General features: G+C 46.1%; 1 long non-coding RNA gene across 1 annotated transcript in view; it reads right to left on the bottom strand.

Annotated features, from left to right (window-relative positions):
• Positions 1-6,165: 6,165 nt before the first annotated feature.
• Positions 6,166-21,178, bottom strand: part of LOC144491336 (uncharacterized) — a 31,166-nt gene continuing 16,153 nt past the window's right edge. Inside the window, exon 3 of the long non-coding RNA XR_013497432.1 lies at positions 6,166-6,585. This is a non-coding gene — a long non-coding RNA (uncharacterized LOC144491336). The remainder of the gene's footprint in view (positions 6,586-21,178) is intronic.

Here is a 21,178-nt window from a genome sequence, read left to right as displayed (position 1 = left end):
GGTGCGTAGGGTCCTTAATTATGCTGGCTGCTTTGCTGAGGCAGCAGGAAGTGTAGACAGAGTCAATGGATTTGAGGCTGGTTTGCGTGATGGATTGGGCTACATTCATGACCTTTTGTAGTTTATTGCGGTCTTGGTCAGAGCAGGAGCCAGACCAAGCTGTGATACAACCAGAATGAATGCTTTCTGTGGTGCATCTGTAAAAGTTGGAGAGAGTCATAGCTGACATGCCAAATTTCCTTAGTCTTCTGAGAAAGTAGAGGTGTTGGTGGGCTTTCTTTCTAGTGTCGGCATGGGGGGGACCAAGCCAAGTTGTTGGTGATCTGGACACCTTAAAACCTGAAGCTCTTGACCCTGTTTACTTCTTTCTATTCCGTCCCTATTGATGTTCTTCTCTACACTTCCTGAAGTCAATGGCAATCTCCTTCGTTTTATAAACTAAACGGTTTTATAAACCTTCGAATATAAACCATGATTATATAATTCATCAACATCCATAAGCTAATTTATATCCAAAGGAAAACAAATATCAATAAGTTAAATTTTAAGCAAGTAATCTCTAACAAAGTGCCGGAAATGCATGTAAATTTAAGGTACTGAAGTATCCCACACCAATACACCAGTGACACATGTATGAATATTGATTCCTACACTCAGAGATAACCAGAGAATCCCAGATGTAAAATTAATGCTCCATTCACAAACTCAGAGAGATGGACAGAAGAGCAAGGATTTCCAAAATGTCAACTAGAGTGATTCCGACATCCAAATGTTCATTACAGAAACAGTAAAACAAAACAATCTCCAACTCGCACAATATCAGCAAGTAATATTTATAGAATGAATCCTGCAGTCATGCACAATACCATAGACAGAGATACAGAAGAAAAAGCACATCCAGATGTCATACCAGAGACTGATATATACAGTATGAATCCAACAGTCATGTAGTTCCTCAATGACTGACTGCAGAACTGAAATCAAACTCACGTTGACTTCAAGACACTTAAGGGGACCAAAATTGTACACGGTATTCCTGCTGAGGCCTCACTAACCCTATAAAATTGCAACAAAATCTCCCTATTTTTTGAACTCCACCATCTTTGCAATAAAGGCTAGAACGGTTATTGCTTTCTTATCTTGTTGGATCTGCTTGCTAGCTTTTTTACATTCATGCATTGGAAACCTAGGTCCATTTGTACTTCACTCACCTGCAGTCTCTCTCCATTTAGATAATAATCTGCCTTTTGATTCCTCCTACCACAGTGCATGAGCTCACACTTACCCACATTAAACTCAATTTGCTATGTTTTTGCCCAGTCACCCAATCTATCTATATTCCATTGCAGATTCGCAATATCCTCATTACAACCTGCCCTTTCACCTGTCTTTACATAGTCGGCAAATTTGGAAACCTTACAATCCGTTCCTTCCTCCAGGTCATTAGTGTAAATAGTCAACAATTGCAGGCCAAGAAATGACCTCTATGATACTTCACTAGTTCCATCTTTCCACTCTGAAAAGGATCCATTTTTTCCAACTCTGTTTTCTCTGACAGTTTTCAATCCATGCGAACACTTCCTGCAATTCGATGGACTTTTGTTTTCTGCACCAGCCTCAAAGTCTTTTGGAAATCTATATGCACTATACCTCCAGGTTGATCTCTATCGATTCTTCCTGTAACATCCTCAAAGAATGAGCAAATTTGTCAAATATGATTTGCATTTTATAAAACCACGTTGACCAGGTTTGATACATTAGCTTTCCAAAATGATTAGCTATTTCCCCATTGATTATTGGCTCCATTATTGCCAATAATAGATGCTGAACTAACTGGCCTATAGCTCCCCGCCTTTTGTCTTTTTCCCTTTCTGAACAACAGAGTCACATCGGCTGTGTTCCAATCTGCTGGTAACCTCGCGGTACTTAGGTAGTCTGAAGCAGGGTCAATAATTATAGGCAGATCGTCAATCAATAAAGGAATCAAGGGTTATGAGGATAGGGCAAGACAGTGGAATTTTGGATTATCATGTCAGATCCCTCATTGAATGGTGGAGCAGACTCGAGAGGCTGAGTGGCTTATTCCTGCTCCTAATTTGTTTGCTATCCCATCTTTCTAATAGATTGTAGCATTTTCCCTGCTATTGCTGTCAGGCTAATGAGTCTGTGGTTTTCCCTTCTCTCTCTTCCTCGTTAAGTAATCGGTTTACATTTACCACCTTTCAATCTGCAGGAATCATTCCAGAATCTATATAATTTGGAAAGATGACTACCAATGTATCCACCATCTCCAGTTTAAGTTTATTTATTAGTGTCACAAGTAAGCTTACATTAACATTGCAATGAAGTTACTGTGAAAATTCCTTAACTGCCACACTCTGGCCCCTGTTCGGGTACACTGAGGGAGAATTTAGCATAGCCAATGCATGTCTTTCAGATTCTGGGAGGAAACTGGAGCACCCGGAGGAATCCCACGCAGATTCCGCACAGACAGTGACCCCAGCTGGGAATTGAACCCAGGTACCTGGCGCTGTGAGGCAGCAGGGCTAACCACTGTGCCGCCCCTCATATCTGGCAGTGGTGGGATTCAAAACCACACCCCAAGAAACTGGAACCTTAATCCAGCACCTTAGACCATTCAGCCACACCACCACCCCTTTCAATACTCTGGGATTTAGATCAGCTTAAGGGGATTTATTAAATTTCAACCCCATGAATTTCTCCAGTCATATTTTTTCACTAATACTAACCTCTTTCAGTTCCTCATGCTCACTACTTCTTTGGTGTTTTCAGGGTGACTTCTGAATATTCCTCTGTGGAGACAGACACACATTGTTTAGTTTATCTGCCATTTATCTATTCCACGTTATAAACTCTCAAGTCTCTGCCTGGAATGGATCCACATTTGTCCTTGCTAATCTTTTCCTTTTCTACTACCGATAGGAGCTTTTCCAGTCGGTTTTTATGTTTCCCACCAATCTGCCAACATTGGATTATCATGTCAGATCACTCATTGAATGGTGGGGCAGACTCAAGAGGCTCCAATATCCCAATATTCTATTTCCTTTTCAGTTTCTTGGTCCTCCTCTATTGAATTTTAAAACAGGTTCCCAATTCTGAGGCTTACGGCTATTTTGGGCAGTCCCTTCCTTTGATCTAATGGAATCTTCCACTGTCCTTCTTAGCCACAGTTGCTTCACTTTGCTTGTTGGATTTTTGTTCCTTGAAGGAATCTCTAATTGTTGTATATATGTGAAATTAAAGTCTCCCAAAATTCCCAGAGGATCATAATGTTAAGACCCAGGCCAGAAACTCCAAGATGTCTTGTCAAGTTAGCCTAGACCCTAAATATTACATTTGATTTTGGCATTGGTGAGCATTATGTATTTCACTCCAGGCATGATTTAAGTGACCCACTTGGAAACTTTTATCAAACCAGGTTTATTTAAGAGCACAGTTGGAACATAACAGAAAAGATCAACATAACGTTTACCAATTACAAGACTTAAACATGACATGATAACTCTGAACAGCTAGTTGTCTCAGCTGTTCCAGTGTAAAGCACCATCCCACAGACATATTCCTTTCTTCAGCCTTAGTTAGCACAAAAACAAGTATGCTCACTGATGCTGGATTTTCAGCTTTGTTACACCTGTGGACAGAAATCTAAGTCAGCAGCTTTCAGAGAAGGATATATTCTGAAAACAGCAAAACCTCAGAGGTAAACACAGTCTCTGGCAGCTTCCAATAACAGCCACCCAGACAACAGAATCCCGAACTCCAGAGAGGGGGAAAAACACGGCTGTGTCTCTCAGCTCCAAGCAACTTCTGGAAAAACCAAACTAAAACTGGACTTCTGTGAAAATAGCTGTCCCTCGGCACACGACCTGACTTGTCAATAACCCCCGATTAGGCTCTAATCTGCAATCCCAGGGGAACACGGAAACAACAGTTGCACGATGGCACAGCGGTTAGTACTGATGCCTCACAGTGCCAGGTTTCAGTTCTGGCCTCAAGTCACAGTCTGAGTGGAGTTTGCACGTTCTTCCGGGTGGTCCGTTTCCTCCCACAGTTCAAAGATGTGCCGGTTAGGTGGATTGGCCATGCTAACTTGCCCCTTAATGTCAGGGGGATCATCAGGGTAAATATTTGGATTTTGGGGTAGAGCCTGTGTGGGATTGCTGTTGTTGCAGGCTCGATGGGCCGAATGGCTCCCTTATGCGCTGCTGGGATTCTATGGATTGTTCCATGGAAAAGAACACGGCATTAGTTTAGATTAAAATCAACATGGTGTCAATTATACTGCTTCAGGACCAATAGGGACCCTGGCTACAGACAGCATGGCTCAAAATCCCAGGGACTGCTAAAACATCTTGCAGAGAAACATGATTAAAATACATTTCTTAAAGGCACAGTATCATCACAATAGGCTGCTCTCCCCTTAGAGAGATAGAGAGAGAGCGAGCCAACAGGTTTTATGACAGGCTCATTTAACCCTGAAGGTCACCACATAGAATCATAGAAACCCTAAAGTATAGAAAGAGGCCGCTGGCCCATCGAGTCTGCACCGACCACAATCCCACCCAGGCCCTACCCCCATATCCCAACATACTTACCCACTAATCTCTCTAACCTACGCATCGGAGGACACTAAGGGGCAATTTTAGCATGGCCAATAAACCTAACCCGCACAGCTTTGGACTGTGGGAGGAAACCGGAACACCCGGAAGAAACCCACGCAGACACGAGGAGGATGTGCAAACTCCACACAGACAGTGACCGGGAATCGAACCCAGGTCCCTGGAGCTGTGAAGCAGCAGTGGTAACCACTGTGCTACCGTGCCGCCCAAACATCTCAGGCAAGGTTGAGAAGGATAACACCCGCTGGTATGGGATTTGAATCCTTGCAGTTGGCATCACTCCACATCATGAACCAGAGGTCCAGCCAACAGACTGCCTTGGAAATGTAATATTTAATATTTAAATATAATATTTAATTATTAGCTATTGCCTGGCTCTCATCATACCTTTTAATATAGTTTCCCAGCCCACTTCCGACAACTTGCCGCTCATATTTAGATACTTTTCTTCAGTGAGAAAGACCCAGATAAATTAAACAAAAGAAGAATGTAACCACCACAGCCCATCTTCATGGCAATGTGGCATGCTTTGAGGGCTGCAAATGGGAGCAAAATGTCTTCCAACTTCTAAACACTTTCATTCTGTAATCCTTGTGAACTTTGAAACCAGATATTCGCAACAAGGCTCAAAGAGCATCAGGCCACTTGTGGAATGTTGTGGGAGCGGCCAGTCCAGCAAAAAGATAAATTTTCCATTGGGAGAATGAACAAAATGTAGTCCTGGATGTAATTGAGAATAGAAACAATAACTGTCCCTGTAATCACTTGTCAACTTGTTGGTATCTCAGCAGGTTGATGAGCTCCAAAATCTGTTCCCACACTGGGAGCAGGTGAACAGCCTCTCTGGTGTTTTTGTAGATGCCTTCTCCGACTCGGAGCAGGTGAATGGCCTCTCCTTGGTGTGAACTCGCTGGTGTGAATGCAGAGTGGATTGATGTCTGAATCCCTTCTCACTCAGAGCAGGTGAATGGCTTCTCCCCAGTGAGAACTTGCTGGTGTTTCTGCAGAGTGCATGAACGCGTGAATCCCTTCCCACAATGAGAGCAGGTGAATGGCTTGTTCCCGGTGTGGAGTTGCTGGTGTCTCTGCAAGGTGGATGAATATCCGAATTCTTTCCCACACAGAACAGATGAGTAGCCTGCCCCCAGTATGAACTTGCTGATGTAACTGCAGCTGGGATAACTGCGTGAATCCCTTTCCACACAGAGAGCAGATGAACGGCCTCTCCCCAGTCTGAACTCGCTGGTGTGACTTGAGGTTAGATAACTGAGTGAATCCTTTCCCACACTGAGAGCAGGTAAACGGCCTCTCCCCAGTGTGAATTCGTCGATGAGAGTGGTGGGAGTGTGGAATGAGCTACCGGATAAAGTGGTAAATGCTTTTAACATTTAAGAAAAACTTGGACGGGTTCATGGATGAGAGGGGTCTGGAGGGATATGGTCCAAGTGTAGGTCAGTGGGACTGGGCAAATAAATGGTTCGGCACAGACAAGAAGGGCCAAAAGGCCTGTTTCTGAGCTGTGATTTTCTATGGTTCTATGAGCTTCCAGCAAGATGGGAATCTGTATTCCTTCCCACAGTCCCCACATTTCGATGGTTTCTCTATGTTTTGGGTCTTCTTCTGTCTCTCCAGGACTGGACAATCAGTCAAAGCCTTGACCACACACAAGTGTACGATCTCCCCCTGCTGTGAATATGATATTTATTCAAGCTTGTAAGTGGTGACAATTCGTCAGTGCACTGGAACGCTGTCACTTGGGTGTGTGTCTGTCTTGATAATTTTCCAGTTACACTGATGTTTCAAAACTTTTGAAGCAGACAGAGAAACATTTCTCCTTCCAGATTCAAAGGCCGATGACATTCAGGACCCGAGGAATCGACTGAGTCTGTCAGAGCTTAACGTGACATTTGAGATTTCTGTCTGTAATTCCTCCTCTTCTGATATCCTGTAGAAGGAGTTTACAAAAAAAATCACTGTCAGTACAGGATAGAAATTCAAAAACAGACAATTATAGTTTCTATGGAACATTCTTTCCACTCTCATTCCCCAAAAGCTGTGAATTTCCATCCCACACACACTCCCTTTTCACTTTGCTGTACCGAATGTTCACCCTGACAATTCTCTTGAAGGCGCTGATTCATGTTGATTGACAACTCCATGCTCATCACTTCCTGTCCAGGGCACAAAAATCACAAGAAATAGGAGGTTCTGTTGGGCATTCAGCCCATCAAGCTGCTCAAGCATCAAGGAGATCATTGGCCAATCTACCTCAGCATCATTTTTCACACTGTCCCTCATTCCCCTCGATCTCCTCAACATCTAGAAATCCATCAATCTCTGTCTTGAAAACATATGACTGAGGTTCCACAGTCCTCTGGGGTCGGGAATTTCAAATCTACAGCACATCCTTGAACGAGGAAATCCCACTCATTTTAGCTTTCACTCCATTTTCCCACCTGTTCCCCACAACTCTTCACTCCCTCAATCAAAAACCTGCCGAACTAATCCATGAACATATTCAATGATTGTCAGCCTCCACTGCTTTAAAGCTTATTTATAGAAACATGGAAAGCTACAGCACAAAACAGGCCCTTCGGCCCCACAAGTTGTGCCGAACATATCTTTACCTTCGAGGCCTACCGATAACCCTCCATCCTATTCAGCCCCATGTACTCATCCAGGAGTCTCTTAAAATACCCTATTGAGTTTGCCTCCACCACCACTGACGGCAGTCGATTCCACTCGCCCACCACCCTCTGTGTGAAAAACTTCCCCCTAACATTTCCCCTGTACCTACCCTCCAGCACCTTAAACCTGTGTCCTCTCGTAGCAGCCAATTCCACCCTGGGAAAAAGCCTCTGAGAGTCCACCCGATCTATGCCTCTCAACATCTTATATACCTCGATTAGGTCTCCTCTCATCCTACGTCTCTCCAAGGAGAAAAGACCGAGCTCCCTCAGCCTATCCTCATAAGGCATGCCACTCAATCCAGGCAACATCCTTGTAAATCTCCTCTGCACCCTTTCAATCTTTTCCACATCCTTCCTGTAATGAGGTGACCAGAACTGAGCACAGTACTCCAAGTGGGGTCTGACGAGGGTCTTATATAGCTGCATCATTATCCCCGGACTCCTAAACTCAATCCCTTGATTGATAAAGGCCAGCACACCGTACGCCTTCTTAACCACCTCCTCCACCTGCGGGGCCGATTTTAGAGTCCTTTGGACCCCGTTATTAGTGTCACAAGTAGGCTTACATTAACACTGCAATGGAGTTAGTGAAAATCCCCTATTCACCACACTCTGGTGCCTAATTGTGTACACTGAGGGAGAATTTAGCATGGCCAATGCACCTGACCAGCACGTCATTCAGAATGGTCCCTGTGGAAGAGAAATCCAGAGACTAACACACTGAGGGAAGAAATGACTGAAAATAAAAAACATAACTGCAGTACAATATTACTGTGCAACAGAACCATAAATATCGAATGAGTATCACATAACAACAATAGACATATCTCTGTCTGATAGTAATTTACTACACCCTTAAATACCAGAGGAAACCAGCCCTTTAATTGTGAACATTAGGAAAGAGACAATCCTTTTAGCCCCAGACAAATAAATGAGTCAAGCTGAGGGACCAAATGATGTCAATGTCTTTAAGAGACAGAGAGAGCTGGGCCAATCTTTCCAGAGTCTGCAACCTCCCTGGATTCACTTCCTTTCCCTTCAGTTGCTGCAAGTCAACAATTTCCCCCCCCAGAATGAGAAAAGCAATGGAAAGAGGGAGAAAGGAAAGTGTTTCACTCACAGATGTTGGAGACAGGAGGAAGTTTTAGTCTGTGTGAAGCACAATCTTCATTCAGAGAGGAGCAGCTCAACAACCTCAATGTCCAGCTTCCGCATTCAGACAATCTGGAGCTCTGGCTGGAGGACCAGCATCCTTCCGGTCCTCCAACTCTTCCCATAGTCGACACCTGTCAGGAGGTGGGCACTCCGCTGCCCATGCGCAGCCTCACCATTCCCTTGGACATGCGCAGTCCTTCGGCCGGTGGGGGGGGTCACCGATTAGCCTCTCACTTTGGCCGGAGCTGGCAGCCGGTTGCCTGGAAACCTTGGCTCAATGTGGATGAGGGGGTCAGGAGCAGGACGGGGCAACCGTTTCTCCGTGCCGGGCCTGCGCATTGGAACCAAGTGACGTCACCGCAGAGCAGAGTGATTCCTATTGGCTGAGACAGGCCAGGCTCCATAGTGACGTCCAATGCGGACGTTGACCAATGAGCTTCAGACGGAACCTTCCTCCTCTGAGCAACATCTGGGAGAAAAGCAACGTTTCCCCCTTTCCATTGCTGTTCTCATTCCGGGGGAAATCGGTGACTTGCAGCAACTGCAGGGAAAGGAACTGAATCTAGGCTGTGTATTATACACATTTTTAATCCAGTAATATGGATATCCAGAACATAGAACATTACAGCGCAGTACAGGCCCTTCGGCCCTCGATGTTGCGCCGACCAGTGAAACCAATCTAAAGCCTCTCTAATCTACACTATTCCAATATCATCCATATGTTTATCCAATAATCACTTGAATGCTCTTAATGTTGACGAGTCCACTACTGCTGCAGGCAGGGCATTCCACGCCCTTACTACTCTCTGAGTAAAGAATCTACCTCTGACATCTGTCCTCTATCTATCACCCCTCAATTTAAAGCTATGTCCCCTCCTGCTAGCCATCACCATCCGAGGAAAAAGGCTCTCACTATCCACCCTATCTAATCCTCTGATCATCTTGTATGCCTCTATTAAGTCACCTCTTAACCTTCTTCTCTCTAACGAAAACAACCTCAAGCCCCTCAGCCTTTCCTCATACGCTTTTCCCACCATACCAGACAACATCCTGGTAAATCTCCTCTGCACCCTTTCCAACACTTCCACATCTTTCCTATAATGTGGCGACCAGAACTGTACGCAATACTCCATATGCGGCCGCACCAGAGTTTTGTACAGTTGCAACATGACCTCCTGGCTCCGAAACTCAATCCCTCTCCCAATAAAAGATAACACACTGTACGCCTTCTTAACAACCCTATCAACCTGGGTGCCAACTTTCAGGGATCTATGCACATGGACACCCAGATCCCTCTGTTCATCCACACTACCAAGTATCTTACCATTAGCCCAGTACTCTGTACTCCTGTTACTCCTTCCAAAGTGAATCACCTCACACTTTTCCGCATTAAACTCCATTTGCCACCTCTCAGCCCAGCTCTGCAGCTTATCTATGTCCCTCTGTGACCTGCCACTTCCCTCCGCTTTGTCTACAACTCCACCGATTTTAGTGTCATCCGCAAATTTACTAATCCATCCTTCCACGCCCTCATCCAGGTCATGAATAAAAATGACAAACAGCAGTGGCCCCAAAACAGATCCTTGCGGTACACCACTCGTAACTGAACTCCAGGATGAATATTTCCCATCAACCACCACCCTTTGTTTTTTTACAGCTAGCCAATTCCTGATCCAAACCACTAAATCACCCTCAATCCCATGTGTCCGTATTTTCGGCAAAAGCTTACCATGGGGAACCTTATCAAACGCTTTGCTGAAATCCATATACACCACGTCAACCGCTTTACCCTCATCCACCTCTTTGGTCACCTTCTCAAAGAACTCAATAAGGTTTGTGAGGCACGACCTACCTTTCACAAAACCGTGCTGACTATCCCTAATCAAATTATTCCTTTCCAGGTGATTATAAACCCTATCTCTTATCATCCTTTCCAATACTTTGCCCACAACAGAAGGCTCACCGGTCTATAATTACCAGGGTTGTCCCTACTCCCCTTCTTGAACAAGGGGACAACATTTGCTATCCTCCAGTCTTCTGGCACTGTTCCTGTAGACAATGACGACACAAAGATCAAAGCCAAAGGCTCTGCAATCTCCTCTCTAGCCTCCCAGAGAATCCTAGGATAAATCCCATCCGGCCCAGGGGACTTATCTATTTTTACCCTTTCCAGAATTGCTAACACCTCCTCCTTATGAACATCAATCCCATCCAGTCCAACAGCCTGCATCTCAGTACTCCCCTCGACAACACTGTCCCTCCCCAGTGTGAATACCGATGAAAAATATTCATTTAGTGCCTCTCCTATCTCTTCAGACTCCACGCACAACTTCCCACTACTGTCCTTGACTGGCCCTAATCTTACCTAGTCATTCTTTTACTCCTGACCGAAAGAAAGCTTGAGGATTTTCCTTGATTCTACCCGCCAAAGACTTCTCATGTCCCCTCCTGGCTCTTCTTAACTCTTTCTTTAGGTCCTTCCTGGCTAACTTGTAACTCTCAAGCGCCCTAACTGAGCCTTCACGTCTCATCTGAACATAAGTCTCCTTCTTCCTCTTCACAAGAGATTCAACCTCCTTCGCAAATCACGGTTCAAAGAACAAAAGAACAAAGAACAATACAGCACAGGAACAGGCCCTTCGGCCCTCCAAGCCCGCGCCGCTCCCCGGTCCAGGATTGAATCCTGAATCCAGGATCCCCGCCCAATTTTCCAGCCTATCTACATACTAATATCCTATCCACCGAGCTGTCCCTCACAGCTACGATGCTTTGTTCATCACAACCTATTAACTCACCCCCAACCCCCCCATTCCAGACCATGTGATCTCCAGGGAGAGGCGAAAACCCAGAGTGAGAACCCCAGGGCCAATATGGGGAAAACAAATCTGGGAAATTCCTCCCGACCCCCTGAGGCGATCGAAACGAGTCCAGGAGATCACACTGGCCCTGATCGGAAAATGCTTCCCAGCCCTATTAATTTCGACTTCCACGAACACCATATGAATTCCCTGCCCCCGAGACAGGTTCCCAACTATCCGCAGTCTCGCTCTGTACTGGCACCAGCAAGATGATCATAGAATGAAGCCTTGAAACGAGAAACAAGGAACAATTAGCCCGCGCCGCTCCCTGGTCCAAACTAGACCACTCTTTTGTATCCCTCCATTCCCACTCCGTTCATATAGCTGTCTAGATAAGTCTTAAACGTTCCCAGTGTGTCCGCCTCCACCAACTTGCCCGGCAACACATTCCAGGCCCCCACGACCCTCTGTGTAAAATATGTCCTTCTGATATCTGTGTTAAACCTCCCCCCTTCACCTTGAACCTATGACCCCTCGTGAACGTCACCACCGACCCGGGGAAAAGCTTCCCACCGTTCACCCTATCTACGCCTTTCATAATTTTATACACCTCTATTAAGTCTCCCCTCATCCTCCGTCTTTCCATGGAGAACAACCCCAGTTTCCCCAATCTCTCCTCATAACCAAGCCGCTCCATACCAGGCAACATCCTGGTAAACCTCCTCTGTACTCTCTCCAAAGCCTCCACGTCCTTCTGGTAGTGTGGCGACCAGAACTGGACGCAGTATTCCAAATGCGGCCGAACCAACGTTCTATACATCTGCAACATCAGACCCCAACTTTTATACTCTATGCCCCGTCCTATAAAGGCAAGCATGCCATATGCCTTCTTCACCACCTTCTCCACCTGTGACGTCACCTTCAAAGATCTGTGGACTTGCACACCCAGGTCCCTCTGCGTCTCTACACCCTTTATGGTTCTTCCATTTATCGTGTAGCTCCTCCCTACATTATTTCTACCAAAATGCATCACTTCGCATTTATCAGGATTGAACTCCATCTGCCATTTCCTTGCCCAAATTTCCAGCCTATCTATATCCTTCTGTAGCCTCTGACAATGTTCCTCACTATCTGCAAGTCCTGCCAGTTTTGTGTCGTCCGCAAACTTACTGATCACCCCAGTTACTCCTTCTTCCAGATCATTTATATAAATCACAAACAGCAGAGGTCCCAATACAGAGCCCTGCGGTACACCACTAGTCACAGGCCTCCAGCCGGAAAAAGACCCTTCCACTACCACCCTCTGTCTTCTATGACCAAGCCAGTTCTCCACCCATCTAGCCACCTCCCCCTTTATCCCATGAGATCCAACCTTTTTCACTAGCCTACCATGAGGGACTTTGTCAAACGCTTTACTAAAGTCCATATAGACAACATCCACGGTTCCCTCACACGTCTGCTTCCTCCCTGCCTGACAGGTACATATTTATCAAGGACGCGTAGTAGCGGTTCCTTGAACAAGTTCCACATTACAATTGTGCCCATCCCCTGCAGGTTCCTTCCCCAACCTACGCCAGCTAAATCTCGCCTAATCGCATCATAATTTCCTTTCCCCCAGCTATAACTCTTGCCCTTTGGTATATACCTGTCCTTTTCCATTGCTAAGGTAAACGTAATCGATTTGTGGTCACTGTCACCAAAGTGCTCACCTACCTCCAAATCTAAGACGTGGCCTGGTTCATTACCCAGTACCAAATCCAATGTGGCCTCCCCTCTTGTTGTTCTATCTCCATACTGCATCAGGAAGCCTTCCTGCACACATTGGACAAAAACCGACCCCTCTAAAGTACTCGAACTATAGCTTTTCCAGTCAATATTTGTAAAGTTAAAGTCCCCCAGTACAACTACCCTGTTACTTTCGTTCCTATCCAGAATCATCTTTGCAACCTTTTCCTCTGCATCTCTGGACCTTTTTGGAGGTCTATAAAAAACTCCCAACAGGGTGGCCTCTCCTTTCCTCTTTCTAACCTCAGCCCAAACTACCTCAGTCGACGAGTCCTCGTCAAATGTCCTTTCTGCCACCGTAATGCTGTCCTTGACTAACAATGCCACACCATAGAACCATCGAAAATTACAGCTCAGAAACAGGCCTTTTGGCCCTTCTTGTCTGTGCCGAACGATTTTTTGCCTAGTCCCGCTGACCTGCACTTGGACCATATCCCTCCACACCCCTCTCATCCATGAACCCGTCCCAGTTTTTCTTAAATGTTAAAAGCATTTACCACTTTATCCGGCAGCTCATTCCACACTCCCACCACTCTCTGCGTGAAGAAGCCCCCCCTAATATTCCCTTTAAACTTTTCTCCTTTCACCCTTAATCCATGCCCTCTGGTTTTTTTCTCCCCTAGCCTCAGCGGAAAAAGCCTGCTTGCATTCACTCTATCTATACCCATCAAAATTTTATACACCTCTATCAAATCTCCCCTCAATCTTCTACGCTCCAGGGAACAAAGTCACAACCTATTCAATCTCTCTCTGTAACTCAGCTTCTCAAGTCCCGGCAACATCCTTGTGAACCTTCTCTGCACTCTTTCAATCTTATTTACATCCTTCCTGTAACTAGGTGACCAAAACTGTACACAATACTCCAAATTCGGCCTCACCAATGCCTTATATAACGCCGGCATCTCCACATTATATAACCTTACCATAACACTCCAACTTTTATACTCGATACTCCGATTTATAAAGGCCAATGTACCAAAGGCACTCTTTACGACCCTATCAAAGAACAAAGAACAAAGAACAGTACAGCACAGGAAACAGGCCCTTCGGCCCTCCAAGCCTGTGCCGCTCCTTGGTCCAACTGGACCAATCGTTTGTATCCCTCCATTCCCAGGCTGCTCATGTGACTATCCAGGTAAGTCTTAAACGATGTCAGCGTGCCTGCCTCCACCACCCTACTTGGCAGTGCATGCCAGGCCCCCACCACCCTCTGTGTAAAAAACGTCCCTCTGATGTCTGAGTTATACTTCGCCCCTCTCAGCTTGAGCCCGTGACCCCTCGTGATCGTCACCTCCGACCTGGGAAAAAGCTTCCCACTGTTCACCCTATCTATACCCTTCATAATCTTGTATACCTCTATTAGATCTCCCCTCATTCTCCGTCTTTCCAAGGAGAACAACCCCACCTGTGACGTCACTTTTAGGGAATTCTGTACCTGTATTCCCAGATCCCTCTGTTCAACTGCACTCTTCAGAGTCCTACCATTTACCCTGTACGTTCTACTTTGATTTGTCATTCCAAAGTGCAATATCTCACACTTGTCTGCGTTAAATTCCATTTGCCATTTTCCAGCCCATTTTTCTAGTTAGTCCAAATCCCTCTGCAAGCGTTGAAAACCTTCCTCACTGTCCACTACACCTCCAATCTTTGTATCATCAGCAAACTTGCTGATCCAATTGACCACATTATCATCCAGATCATTGATATAGATGACAAACAACAATGGACCCAACACTGATCCCTGCGGCACACCACTAGTCACAGGCCTCCACTCAGAGAAGCAATCCTCCACAACCACTCTCTGGCTTCTTCCATTGAGCCAGTGTCTAATCCAATTTACTACCTCCCCATGTATACCTAGCGACTGAACCTTCCTAACTAACCTCCCATGAGGGACCTTGTCAAAGGCCTTGCTGAAATCCAGGTAGACAACATCCACCGCCTTCCCTTCATCCACTTTCCTGGTAACCTCCTCGAAAAACTCTAATAGATTGGTCAAACATGACCTACCACGCACAAAGCCATGTTGACTCTCCCTAATAAGTCCCTGTCTATCCAAATATTTGTAGATCCTATCCCTTATCACACCTTCCAATAACTTGCCCACCACCGACGTCAAACTTACTGGCCGATAATTTCCCGGATTTCTTTTGGAACCTTTTTTAAACAACGGAACAATATGAGCCACCCTCCAATCATCCTGCACCTCCCCCATGAATACTGACATTTTAAATATGTCTGCCAGGGGCCCTGCAAGTTCAACACTAGCTTTTCTCAAGGTCCGTGGGAATACCCTGTCCGGTCCTGGGGATTTATCCACTCTGATTTGCCTCAAGACAGCGAGCACCTCCTCCCCTTTAATCTGTAAAGGTTCCATGACCTCCCTACCTGTTTGCCCTATTTCTGTAGACTCCATGCCCGTTTCCTCAGTAAATACGGATGCCCAAAAACCATTTAGAATCTCCCCCATCTCTTTTGGTTCCATACACAGTCAACCACTCTGGTCTTCAAGAGGACCAATTTTATCCCTCACTATCCTTTTGCTCCTAACATACCTATAGAAGCTCTTTGGATTTTCCTTCAGTCTGTCTGTCAAAGCAATTTCATGTCTTCTTTTATCCCTCCTGATTTCCCTCTTAAGTAGCTTCTTGCACTTTTTATACTCCTCGAGCATCCGATCTGTTCCTTGCTGCCTGTACATTTCATACAACTCTCTCTTCCTCTTAATCAGTGTTACAATCTCCCTCGAGAACCAAGGTTCCTTATTCCTATTTACTTTGCCTTTAATCCTGACAGGAACATACAAACTCTGCACTCTCAAAATTTCTCCTTTGAAGGCCTCCCACTTTCCATTTACATCCTTACCAGAGAACAGCCCGTGCCAATCCACACTTCCCAGATCCCTTCTCATTTCATCAAATTTGGCCTTTTTCCAGTTCAGAACTTCAACCCGAGGACCAGATCTATCCTTATCCATGATGGTTGAAACTAATGGCATTATGATCACAGGATCCAAAGTGTTCCCTCACACTCACATCCATCACCTGCCCCAATTCATTTCCCAATAGGAGATCCAATATCGCATCCTCTCTAGTTGGCACCTCTATACACTGATGTAGAAAATTCTCCTGAACACATTTTACAAACTCTACCCCATCTAAACCCATAGGGCCTCTGTAGACAAGCTCCCTAATCTATCGTGCCTGAGTACCGCTGTAACATTTTCCCTGACCAACAATGCCACCCCCCCACCTTTTATCTCTCTGCCTCTATCCCGCCTGAAACATTGGAACCCTGGAACATTGAGCTGCCAGTCCTGCCCCTCCTGTAGCCAAGTTTCACTAATGGCTATAATGTCATATTTCCATGTGTCTATCCACGCATTCAGCTCATCTGCCTTCCCCACAATACTCCTGGCATTGAAATAGACACAACTCAAAAGATTATTTCCACCACACTCTACCCTTCCATTTGTGATTTTGCTTGAACTAACCTGTCTTTTTACCCCTGCTGCACTATCTGCTCTGGCACTCTGGTTCCCATCCCCCTGCAAATCTAGTTTAAACCCTCCCCAATAACACTCGCAAATCTCCCTGCAAGTATATTGGTCCCCTTGTAGTTTAGGTGTAACCCGTCTCTCTTGTACAGGTCCCACCTGCCCCAGAAGAGATCCCAATGATCCAAGAATTGGAAACCCTGCCCCCTGCACCAGTTCCTCAGCCACGTGTTTATCCGCCCAAGCATCCTACTCCTGCCCTCACTGGCATGTGGCTCAGGTAGCAATCCTGAGATTACTGCCCTCGGGGTCCTGCTTTTTAACTTCCTTCCAAGCTCTTTGTACTCACTCTTTAGGACCTCCTCACACTTCCTTCCCACGTCATTGGTACCGACATGTACCACGACATCTGGCTGATCACCTTCCCACTTTAGAACGCTGTGCACGCGAGAGACATCGCTGACCTTGGCACCTGGGAGGCAACAAACCATGCGGGAGTCTCTGTCCCGACCACAGAACCTCCTGTCCGTACCTCTGACCATCGAGTCCCCTATCACTACTGCTCTCCTCTTCTTCATCCCACCCTTTTGCGCTGTAGAACCAGACTCAGTATCAGAGTTATGGCTGTCGCAGCTTGTCCCAGGTAAAGCATCTCCCACAACAGTATCCAATTGAGTGTACCTGTTGTGGAGGGGTATGGCCACAGGGGAACCCTGCTCTCCCTGTCCTTTCACACTGCCATTTCCTCTCCTTACAGTAACCCAATTTCCTGTGCTCTGCTGCTTCGGTCTAATTACCTCCCTAAAGCTACTGTCTATATACTTCTCATTCTCCTGAATTAGATGGAGGTCATCAAGCTCCTTCTCCAGTTCCCTAACACGCTGTGCCAGCAGCTGCAGCTGGATGCATCTTTTGCAGGTGCTGTCTCCCTGATCTCCCACATCCTGCAAGAGGAGCATTCCAACATCTTGCCTGGCATTTTTTTTTACTCTGGGGGAAATACAGGAATAAACTTTCTGAAAAAGAAAACGAAAACTACTCTCGCCTCTGCCTGTTCTCGCCGAAGCCCGTTTTGAGACAAGGCCCATCAGCTCTCACTCTGCCCCCTGCTCACTCTGCTGCCCGCTCAAAGGTGCGGCCTGCTTTTAAACCCTCCAAAACCTTCCCAGGCTGTTGCTGGGCCTACTTCCTGTTTTGAAAACAAAACCTCCGATTTTTTTCACAAATTTAACTTTTTCACAAATTTAACACCTCCCCCTCTTTTACCACCTTCCCTGCACTTACTGAAATCCCGGAACCTGCAACAACCATTCCTGTCCCTGCTCTATCCATGTCTCCGAGATGGCCACAACATCGAAATCCCAGGTACCAGCCCATGCTGCAAGCTCACCCACCTTATTCCGGATGCTCCTGGCGTTGAAGTATACACATTTCAAACCACCTTCCTGCCTGCCAGTACACTCCTGCGACTCTGAAACCTCATCCATGACCTCACTACTCTCAACCTCCTGTACACCGGAGCTACAATTCAGGTACCCACCCCCCTGCTGAATTAGTTTAAACCCTCCCGAAGAGCATTAGCAAATCCCCCCCCCCCAAAAGATATTGGTTCCCCTCTGGTTCAAGTGCAGACCATCCTGTTGGTAGAGGTCCCACCTACCCCAGAAAGAGCCCCAATTGTCCAGGTATCTGAATCCGTCCCTCCTGCACCATCCCTGTAACCAATCTATCTGACTGATGTGGAGATGCCGGCATTGGACTGGGATAAACACAGTAAGAAGTCTCACAACACCAGGTTAAAGACCAACAGGTTTATTTTCAGACTGCAATCCCACTCACCTGATGAAGGAGCAGCGCTTCGAAAGCTAGTGGCTTTTGCTACCAAATAAACCTGCTGGTCTTTAACCTGGTGTTGTAAGACTTCTTACCGTATCTATCTGACTGGCAGCCCGCTTGAAGATTTTCAGATGAATGTCCTGGACAGGAAGCCGGGAGCGTGGATCTGTCAATCAGCCTGAATCAACACCTTCAGAAGAATTGGGTGAATGTTAGATACTCTCCCTCCATTCTCACTCTGCTGTATGTCGGATAGAGATTTACAGCTTTGGAGGAATGAGAGAGGAAAAAATGTTCCACAGAAACTGGAATCGTCATACATTAATTTTGATACGAACCCGGGAACGTGGATTGGGAGCAGCTATTTGAGGGCAAATCCATGTGTGGCATGTGGGAGGCTTTAAAAGGCCAGTTGATTGAAGTGCAGAACATGCATGTCCACTCAAAAATGAAAGATAGAAATGGCAGGATTCAGGAAATGGCAGGATTCAGGAAATGGCAAGCTTAATTGAAATGACAACAAGCCTACAACAGGTTGAGGTAACTAAAAACTGACAAAGCCCTTGAGGAGTGTAGAGAAAGTAGGAAGGAATTTAAATGCGGAATTAAAAGGACTAAAAGGGGCCATAAAATGTCTTTAGCAAATACGGTCAAGGAGAATCATAGAAATCATAGAATCCCTACAGTGCAGAAAGAGGCCATTTGGCCCATCGAGTCTGCACCGACCACAATCCCACTCAGGCCCTACCCCATATCCCTACATATTTACCCACTAATCCCTCTAACCTACGGACACTTGGGGGCAATTTTAGCATGGCCAATCAACCTAACCCGCACATCTTTGGACAAAATCCCAAGGCTTTTGGTGCATATATTAGAAGAAAGATGGCAGCAAGAGAAAGCATAGACCCACTTAAGGACAGCAGAGGGAAGTTATGCGTGGAGCCACAGGAAGTGGGTAAGATCCTTAATGAGTACTTGTATTGGTATTCACCAAGGAGAAGGACATGGCAGATGCTGAGGTCAGGGATGGGTGTGTGAACGCTCCAGAGAATGTCTATATCAGAGCAGGAAGTGTTGGGTATCCTAAATTTGATTAAGGTAGACAAATTCTGGGCAGCACGGTAGCACAGTGGTTAGTACTGCTGCTTCACAGCTCCAGGGTCCTGGGTTCGATTCCCGGCTTGGGTCACTGTCTGTGTGGAGTTTGCACATTCTCCTCGTGTCTGCATGGGTTTCCTCCGGGTGCTCCGGTTTCCTTCCACAGTCCAAAGATGGGCAGATTAGGTTGATTGGCCATGCTAAAATTGCCCCTTAGTGTCCTGAGATGCGTAGGTTAGAGGGATTAGTGGGTAAAATATGTAGGGACAAGGGGGTAGGGCCTGGGTGGGATTGTGGTTGGTGCAGACTCGATGGGCCGAATGGCCTCTTTCTGTGCTGTAGGGTTTCTATGATTCTATGATTTCTATCCCTGGGGCCGATGCAATCTATCCCAGGCTATTGCAGGAGGCAAGGGAAGAAATAACTGGGGCCTTAACATATCTTCACATCCTCTTCGACCACAGGCGAGGTTCCAGAGGATTGGAGAATAGCCAATCTTGTTCCCTTGTTTCAGAAAGGAAGCAGGGATAATCCAGGAAATTATAGGCCAGTGAGCCTGACATCTGTGGTGCGGAAGCTTTTGGAGAAGATACTGAGGGACATATAGAACATAGAAAAACTACAGCACAAACAGGCCCTTCGGCCCACAAGTTGCGCCTGTCATGTCCCTACCTACCTAGGCTTATAAATAGACTTACCTATAACCCTCAATCCTATTAAGTCCCATGTACTCATCCAGAAGTCTCTTAAAATACCCAATCGAGTTTGCCTCCACCACCACTGATGGCGGCCGATTCCACTCACCCACCACCCTCTGTGTGAAAAACTTACCCCTGACATCTCCTCTGTACCGACTCCCCAGCACCTTAAACCTGTGTCCTCTCATAGCAGCCATTTCAGCCCTGGGAAAAAGCCTCTGAGAATCCACCCGATCGATACCTCTCAACATCTTGTAAACCTCTATCAGGTCACCTCTCATCCTTCGTCTCTCCAGAGAGAAAAGACCGATCTCCCTCAACCTATCCTCATAAGGCATGCCACCCAATCCAGGCAACATCCTTGTAAATCTTCTCTGCACCCTTTCATAAGAACATAAGAACATAAGAAATAGGAGCAGGAGTAGGCCATCTAGCTCCTCGAGCCTGCCCCGCCATTCAATAAGATCATGGCTGATCTGAAGTGGATCAGTTCCACTTACCTGCCTGATCCCTATAACCCCTAATTCCCTTACTGATCAGGAATCTATCTATCCGTGATTTAAACATATTCAACGAGGTAGCCTCCACCACTTCAGTGGACAGAGAATTCCAGAGATTCACCACCCTCTGAGAGAAGAAGTTCCTCCTCAACTCTGTCCTAAACTGACACCCCTTTATTTTGAGGCTGTGCCCTCTAGTTCTAGCTTCCTTTCTAAGTGGAAAGAATCTCTCCACCTCTACCTTATCCAGCCCCTTCATTATCTTATAGGTCTCTATAAGATCCCCCCTCAGCCTTCTAAATTCCAACGAATACAAACCCAATCTGCTCAGTCTCTCCTCATAATCAACACCCCTCATCTCTGGTATCAACCTGGTGAACCTTCTCTGCACTCCCTCCAAGGCCAATATATCCTTCCGCAAATAAGGTGACCAATACTGCACACAATATTCCAGCTGCGGCCTCACCAATGCCCTGTAC

Source organism: Mustelus asterias (genome assembly GCF_964213995.1).
Source record: "Mustelus asterias chromosome X unlocalized genomic scaffold, sMusAst1.hap1.1 SUPER_X_unloc_6, whole genome shotgun sequence".
In the NCBI taxonomy this organism is placed as follows: Eukaryota; Metazoa; Chordata; class Chondrichthyes; order Carcharhiniformes; family Triakidae; genus Mustelus; species Mustelus asterias.
This window is presented reverse-complemented; position numbering and strand designations above follow the sequence as displayed.